This window comes from Chondrus crispus, genomic scaffold (genome assembly GCF_000350225.1).
Source record: "Chondrus crispus Stackhouse genomic scaffold, scaffold_20, whole genome shotgun sequence".
Classification (NCBI taxonomy): Eukaryota; Rhodophyta; class Florideophyceae; order Gigartinales; family Gigartinaceae; genus Chondrus; species Chondrus crispus.
Genome location: NW_005179090.1, coordinates 313,437 through 321,815, shown reverse-complemented (window position 1 = coordinate 321,815; position 8,379 = coordinate 313,437).

Genomic DNA, 8,379 nt, shown 5'->3' with positions numbered 1-8,379 from the left:
CCCTTCGAGCTAGTGTTGGCGCGGGCACCCGGAAGCGTCGCGCTACAAGCACAGCCAAGTTTGGAAGGATTTAGCTCGAATCGAGCGTACTAACTGAAATGGCAGTCGTGGTTGGCAAGCCTGATGTAAGGCGCTGATAAGAGCCTGCGGAAAGAACAAGCGCGCTACAAGCGAAACTTCGACGCAAGGCTTCGCAAGCCGAAGTATGACATGCCTTCAGGATCTAACGTTTTCCTCCGAAAGAAACAAGGGACCGCAACAGAACCGAAACACAAGCTGGCACGAGTTACCATGGGACCGTATGCAGTTAAGAAATCAGATAATAACACGGTTGTCATCGCCATAGGCGACCAAGAAGAGCGCGTGTCGCGAGATAGGGTCGAATTAACCCCTAGTTCCATGGACTACACGCCGATAATCGGGCTACGACAAGCGCTACAGTTCCTCAATCGAGGAGGGGAACGAGAAGAACCCGCCGCGCAAGCGAAGGAGAGGACGGATGACGGACCGTTGGTAAATCAGGAAGCTGCAGGCATCCCACCCGATCTACAAGAGATGGGAGGTTCGGAAGAGCAGGATGAGGATGAGACGCTGGCTCTTCCGAAGGGGGAAGGACAGTTGGGAACGAAGGAAGAAGGAGCTGAGAGTCAGGAGTATGTGATCGACAAGATCGTGGACCACGACTACGATGAGGAGAACTTAATTCTCCGGGTGAAATGGTACGGATATACGCCCGAGGACGAGACGTGGGAGCCAATCGCACATCTACCGCGCCGCGCAGTTGTGACATACTTCCGACGGAAAAACCTACAGCTGCCACCGCAAGTCGCGCACTCGCAAGCAGGATAGTTCCTATGAGGAGACGCATAAGTGGAAGTCAGTGTGACGGCCTGCAACCTGTGGAACGGAGAGCGTCGCAAGGTCAAGAAATGGAGAAGGGCGGAGTGAAATAAGTCAGGAAATCTTACTTCGGGTTCCGCACATGAATGGAGAGACGTGCGCCGCCGCACTGAAAAATTGAAGCGCCACTGTAGTGTCAGGCTGAGGTAATTTACCTCCTTGGATACGATCACACGCGGCCGCCGCGCGCACGTGAAGTGACGCCTGGATCGATGATCCGCCCTCATGGGGCGTGATTTAATCAAGAAAATAGAGATGTCGACAGAGAGCTGCTGGAATGGAGGTGAAAGTCGAAAATCGAACAATGGTCAGTCTTCCAAAATTTAATCAAAATTAAGGGGAAATGTGGTACCTGTTGGTCGCACGAGGAGTGGTTGTCGAGTGTTGCAGCCGAAGGCATAAGCGCCCAAGCCCGTCCGGCGGTACGGTTGATAAGTCGCACGAGAAGGCGCGAACAAAGAAAGAAATCACGACCCCAACCCTTCGCTTCGAACTTGACCACGATCGTACCCTCGATTTTAACCCATCCAACATGCTCGACGAGCAAGAAGTTTCGTCTCGAAGGGGCCGTTATCGGGCGGTCGCCGCAGAGAACACGCGCAACTTGTGTTGATAAGAAGACACGAAAAGGGAACCCCCTGTGAACAAGTGGGGACGAGAAGCTCGCAGATAGGCGAAAACAGACGCCACCGCACCCTTCTAGTAGTGTGACTCGTGTCCAGCAGGACGGCCTCGTCACTCGATCGAGGTGGTCCCTCTAAATTATAATACCATCACCAGCGGAGGACCTGTTTAGGCGAATTGTGCAGTACCAAGAGACATCGACGTCCACACCCACGTCATCAGATTGCCGACGAAACACTGACCTGTTTGCTGCAATAACGTCCAGTCTTTTCTTCTCCGTGTTTTTTGGTTGCGTTTTTGTTTCTTTTGGGTTACTGTACGTAGAAAGCCAGACCCAGCGCCGCGGGAATCGAAGAACAAGTCGTGTGACGCGTGCGGGTCGACTCCTGATCTAAGCAGACAAGCGAATCGTCGTTCCCAATTAATTTATCATGCGTGTATCGAGTCGAAAAGAGTGAGTTTGTTCTAGTGCTACCAGGGACGAGAAGTTGCGAAATTTCAGAAGCTTGTATTGAGAAGAGAGAACACACGAGTGAGGCGAAAGAGAGTCTGACAGACAGAAGATCATGGGATGAGCCATCTGCGAGCCACCCAACCGGCACTCACTAACGACGATCGAAGAATACAGTGAGCGAGTTCTCACTACTGGAACGATATCGCAACTACGGGGAAATTCATCGAAAGGCCGGTCTTCGTTGAGAAAAAAATTAATAATAATGCCTTTGTGTGCTGAGGTCCCGATGACAGTTCGACGGGAAACGGTTCTTCAAGATGGACACTGCGAATCTGGACTGTAAAGGACGTGCGCAGACAAACTGTCCTAACTCACCTGCTGCTTGAGTCTCGAGCCAAATTGTTTTCTGTACGACCTCACCCACCAGAATTGTCGACTCCGTTCCTTACAAAGCGTTACCAAAGGGAGCTTAGGAAGGGATCGAGATGGCGAAGGAAGAAGGGGATCGATCGTGAGGCCCGTTCCTAAGTCCGGGATGTCAGTCGAAATTGAGTCGAAGTCCTAGGTGCGCTATCATGTTACACGTGGCCGTCGTGTCTGGCATCGTCGGAACATAAGATGCTGCGATGCAAGGGACGTCCGAGTTAAATTGAAAGCGTTCAGGGCTGAACGCATTTCAGAAGCACGGAGACCTACGCCTTTTGACTCGGTCACCGACTCCCGCAAATGGGACTATCAAGCAGCCATCTAATAAGCCCCCTGCCCATGGAGGCACCAGAAGGTCATGAACGCGAGGGCCACTCCTATGGAGCAAAGTGATACCCGACGAGCTTATTGTAGACGAACCATCTGTTGCCTGTAGCGACTGATAACGCCTAAGCTCGCGCCCTGTTTTTACCCTGAGAGACAGACGGCAGCGATCTCCCCGACCCCTTTGTTTCTGTTCGTTGTCTCCCTTTTAATTTTTTTCTACTGTTCTTTCGTTCCGCTGCATATTCATTCTTTTTGTGAAGATAGCGAAGCGTGACGAAATATCCAGAGGAAAAGGAGCGTATCGTGTTTTCAGTCTCCAGACGAAGACGCTTCAACAAATTCCGACTCGATTTTGTTTGAATGTTGACCCGAACCGGGACACATCGTACATGGACACGATACGTCTCGCACGAAGGACCGCCTCAAAGAGGTCGAGGCTGTGGAAGAAAAAAATCTTTCTCAGTTTATGGCACCAGAGAAGGGGATGTGTAGGTGACGCCATCGCCGCGAATGCAACGAAATCGCCATCGCTCTTTGATCTAGGGAAGCAAATTTAGGGGATGAATTTTTTCGGTGGTCATTTTCCCTCAAATAGGTTAGGGACTCGGTTGGCGATAGAGAAATAATTTTGTTTGCGAATGAGACCAATACTCGCCGAGTATTTCAGATTGTTATTTGCAGATGCCAAGTAAGAGGCGGTCGCAGACTAAGGAAAAGCGGGAAGCGACTACGTGGATGATTACTTTGCCGCGTTTTAGGATGAGATCCTTTTAGGATTCCAAATTGGGATACCCCCGTTGTGGGTCGTTTGAAATTGATGACAAGTCATGGAGACGCTGATGTCCTTCGAAGACCGTTGTTACGCAGCCTGCGCTAACACGTTACGTAAGGCGCGAGGAGGGGAAAAGATGGACGAACAACAGAAAGAGTGGCGTTCCCCGAAGGAAAGCCGAGCTCGCAGCACAATACAGTAACAATGATGAGGTGCGGAGGGTAAGGGACAGCGCACGGCGAAAGAGAGACGGAAGAACGCACATCAGAGAAGTTTCGCGAACGCCTGGCTAATTGGAAGACTCGACGAGATCTCGCGTAGACGAAATGGGGAGAGGTAATCAGAATCGCGGCCCGTTGCGGATGCTGCGAGAGTGTGGTATGGGGGAAAGAGATGAAGAAGTTGGTACCCCGGAGTACTCGACTCGGCGTGGACCACCAGGAAGAGGACGAAAATTGAAGGAAAATTAAAGAGAAGGTAAAGAGAGGAAAAATAGAAAACAGGAAGATTCAGTGACGCGCTGGGTAAGAGGATGATGTGGATTTGAAAAGAAGGGACGGAGCAACCGAGAAACGCACAGGACAACTTTTACGTGGAGGAAGGGTCGTGTTGTCCTTGCTCGAACGCCTTTTAAAAAAAAGGGAAGGGGGTATCCGCGCGCTGGTAGGAGGGAAAGTAGCACTAGATAGTGCAGGGGGAGACCTTCGGTCGAAGGATGACGACGATGGATGGACGCCAGAGGTGGAAAGAGAAGAAAAAAATAGGAAGATTGTACGAGGGGTTGGCGGTGGGCAATGACGCTCAGAAGGGGGATATGTAGTGCAATAACCGTCTCGGGTAGGAGGGTGAAATGAAGTGAGAAAAGGAAAAAATTGGATACTGTGGTTCGGGCTGGAGGGACACACGTGTGCAACGATGCGCACGATTATTTTAATTATTTAATTCTATTTACAAATTAGATCTAAAATCTAGAGCCGGGAGCTACTGTACTCGCCCCGGCGGGGCTATATAGCATAGTCCAGTTACTAACCCAAGTGAGTAAAGGTAACCCGAGTTGCCGGAGTTAGATCTCGCCTTCGTCGAAGACCGCTTCCGTTCACGCAAGGCGCTTCACTCCTACGCTGCTAACAACATCCTCTATTGCTCAGGGTCCCCTTTCCGTAACCGTTTATTTTTTCTATCTCTAAGTCCTATCCTTTTCTATCTCCACATCTATTTTTCCCTTAATTGTGTTGGTTCTATTGGATTCGGTCGCGACAGATCCAGTGTTGGTATGACTGCCATCGAGCTGCACGTAGGTCGTAGCTCTGCTACATAGTCCTGTTCCGTCGGAAGGCTGTTGCAACGACGCCTCCTTCGAAGGTCATATCATACAAGACAGTGTTGGTGCCATCAGCGGCGATTGCAATCGCATTGGTGTCGGTGTTTTGCCATCCGGCAACACGTTGGTCGTAGCGTTGCTACATAGTTACGTTCCTGTCGGGTAGTGCTAATCGAGCCCCCGTCGAAGACCTTAAAGCATACTCAAGGTGTCGAAGACGCTCAACGAGCTTTGGCCTTACAACCCAGCGAACTGCGGTCACCTTTCAGTAGACAACGCCCAACCCACACTCGTGGAGCACTCAAGTCTTCACAAGTCTCTACCACTATTATCCTCCCGGGCCGGGCATTTTTCATTAACCCGCCGTCGGAGTTGAGCTACTGTGGGCCGCAAGCCCACACAAGGGGAAAGGGAGTCTCGATCGCTCCGTAGCGCGTGCCATCGGAAGTGGTTGTTGCTGTTGCTGTTTCTTCTTTTTGTTTGACCGTCGGACTGTGTTGGCGGCCTGCCAGGCACATTGCACTACAGTGTATACGGCATCCGATACATCGACACAGAGGGAAATGCGTACTTCCTCGATGTATTCGTCTATGCGATCGAACGTCGCCGCCGCCTGTTCTTCGGAGGACCCGGGCGACGGCTCGCGGTCTCGAGGACCAGCGTCGCCGTCGCCCGACGGAGCGGATGGGGACTGCATAGCGGCCGGACTCGGATCCGCCGCTTCGGAGCGGATGGAGGGCTGGTAGTCTTGGCTCATCTCAACGCGATCGGAAGCGGAGGGAAATGGAAGTCCTCTCGGAGTTCGAACTCCGGGGTCTTCTAGGTCGGGAGACGACTGTAGCATAAACACCCCCAGACGACCGAGGGTGTATGCATAGTCCGACGTAGACCCCGTTCGGACGGGAAGACGGGGGAAGCACCAGCAAGCGAGGCAGGGAAGTGGGGCCTGGTAGCGGTGTGGTAGAGTGGGACGGTCGGGGACGAGCGTACGCGCGGGCCGATCTACGCCTCGACGCCCCGGAGCAGGTAACGTACCAGCGCTGACGGGCGGAGGCGGATCTAGGCTCACTCGCGCACGCGTGTGTCCCCTACCCGCTCCCTGTGGAGCTCGACACTCTACAGTAGCTGGTGTAGTTCTTGATGTAATCTAATTTAAAGCCCCAGGGGGGTTATACTACACGGGCCCCCCCTCAGGACTGCAAGTCCGTGTTCAGCACTCTCGGGCTTGTAGAGGCGACCATGTCGGATCCCCTCCCTGTAGTTTTGGACTTGACCCAGATTCCAACCGTCGTGCCTCGCTCGTCGTACACCGCCCAGTTTCCAGACGTCGGCTCCTCCGCGCTCTCCCTCGCCGTCCCCTCTCCCCTTCGGCGCACGGTGTTCTTACGGGTGGTCGGCGTCCGCTCATTGCCGTCCGCTCGTCGCGTCGCCGCGACCACCCCCCTTTTTGTGACGCGGCTCAAGTCTGTGGTGACGATGTCGTCTCCCTTGAATGGTCGACCCTCCCCGCCTGCCGTTGCTTCATCCTTGTCAGCGGAGTCGGTGCCCCCGCGTTCCGCACCCTTGCCTTCCTCCTCGGAAACCACCGGACGTTCCGTACCCGTGGTCGCTGGGTTCGTGCCCCCGGCGCGTACTGTGGCGGTCGCACGCCAATGGTCCCCGATCTCTTTCTTCCAGAAGGACCGGGGCTCGCGCGAGTCGACGTCCTCCGTTGAGCTCGTGACGCGCGAGCTCCTCCCCTCTGACACGTTGGCGGGGCAGCAGGCCGGCCCGCTGCCACGTCAAGCTTGGGGAGGACCTTCAACGCAATCCCTTTGTACCGTGGGGCAGGGCGGGGACACCGTCGACGCTCCGTCCGAATGGTTTGGGGTCCTGCTCGAACGGTCTTCCCCGCTCCCCCTTGTCCGATTACAGTTCGCTTGGTGTCCGTATGCCCGCTCTGGCATCACTGTAGGCGAACTGTTGACGCGCAAGTCGCTTCGACCGGACTTGTTCTGCGTCCTTAAGGTGTATGAGGCAGGGAGAGAAGAGGAGGCCTCCCTCGTGCTGGGGGCCTCCTCTCCGAAGGCGGCCGGGCGGCGTATCAAATTCCAGCAGCGATCGTCGGCGATCCCACGTTCGCCTATAGCTTGGACGAGGTAAAGTATGTGGATCGAATGGCCACTTATCTACTCTACCGCGGGCCTTAGACCCCTCGCGAGTTCGTCCTATCCAAGATCCTATTGCTATACGTGAGCCCTCGCCCATTTGCCTATTCGAAGGCACGCGTCGCCTTACAGAAATCGGCCTGTTCTCAGATGCGGCTTCACCACGTCGCCACTGCTCCCCATGACTGGGCGGCATATCGCCACTTCAGAGAGGCGGACGGGCATGTATTTTGGTCGGCTTTCTTCGAGGGAGGCCTGTCCCCGAACGATTTTCGGCGGCTCCCCGAAGTTGTGAGGGAGGCCCTCCCTTCGTTGGGAGTCCATTCCCTACTCCCGTATGTCCTGAAGCACTTCGGGGTGGCTTGGGCGGACCCGAGGCATCCTGCGCGTGACGATCTGATACATAACGTTGAGAGGGAGTGAGCTTGGGCCCTTGGAAATGTTTTCATGATCAAAGTATCCATACACGAGCGGGTGTTCGTACAACCGGTCGGAGTGTTGGCCCATTTAGGAAGGGTCGCCTGGGATCTTCCGAGCGTACCCCTCCATCCTCTTGAAAGAAGTACCCAACATGTGCCCTGGACGTACGCATTTGCCCTCGAATTAACGCATCGAGCGGGCGACGCCGGAGAGCGTCATCTCCGCCACTGGACTGACTTTACCACCGGAATACAGACTTCCTTCCTTTCATATGACCATCGATCAGACGCTTTTGTGGCGCGGCCGGGGCTCCCGGTGTCCTCCTGGAGGCCCTGTGGTGGCGGGGGCGGAGTCGGCTCCGCCTCACGATTGGCAAGGAAAAAGCATTACCGAGATTTCGACGGTGAGTCCCCGTCGTATCCGTTCGCGGTGGACGAACCAGCGATTCGGGTTATCGGTACCCGTGTGCGATCCTCGCACTTTGGTGAGCTCGCAGGTCCCTCCAGTGCCTCCTCTCAATTCCGCCCCGAGCCGTGTTGTTACGAGCTGGACCACGGTACGTCGCTCGACGGTCGGGCGGAACGACCTTAGCGACATACCGGTATTAATTCGCGCCCTCGGGAACGCGAGCGACCGGTCGTGGCAATTAGACAGGCTGCTTAGCACCCTCGCGAGTTGGTATTTAGCGCGAGGTGAGGAGGCGCGCGGCATCGCCGCGCAGGGTGATTCGCACATGTCCGAACTGTGCCACATACGCATCGAATTAGTGAGGGTGCACGAGGCCATGGCTACGCAGACCGGGGTCCTCGAGCGAACGACCGCCGATCGGGACCGATATCGGAGGGAGCGGGACGTGCTCCGGGGCCCCGTGTGGCCCCTTCGTTCACGCCGCATCCGGTCCTTCGAGACCCATACGAACATCCGGGGGGCGAGGCCCCTATGGCCGACGATGCTGCGGCCCTCGCGGGCGTTGCGCAACGGTGGGTTG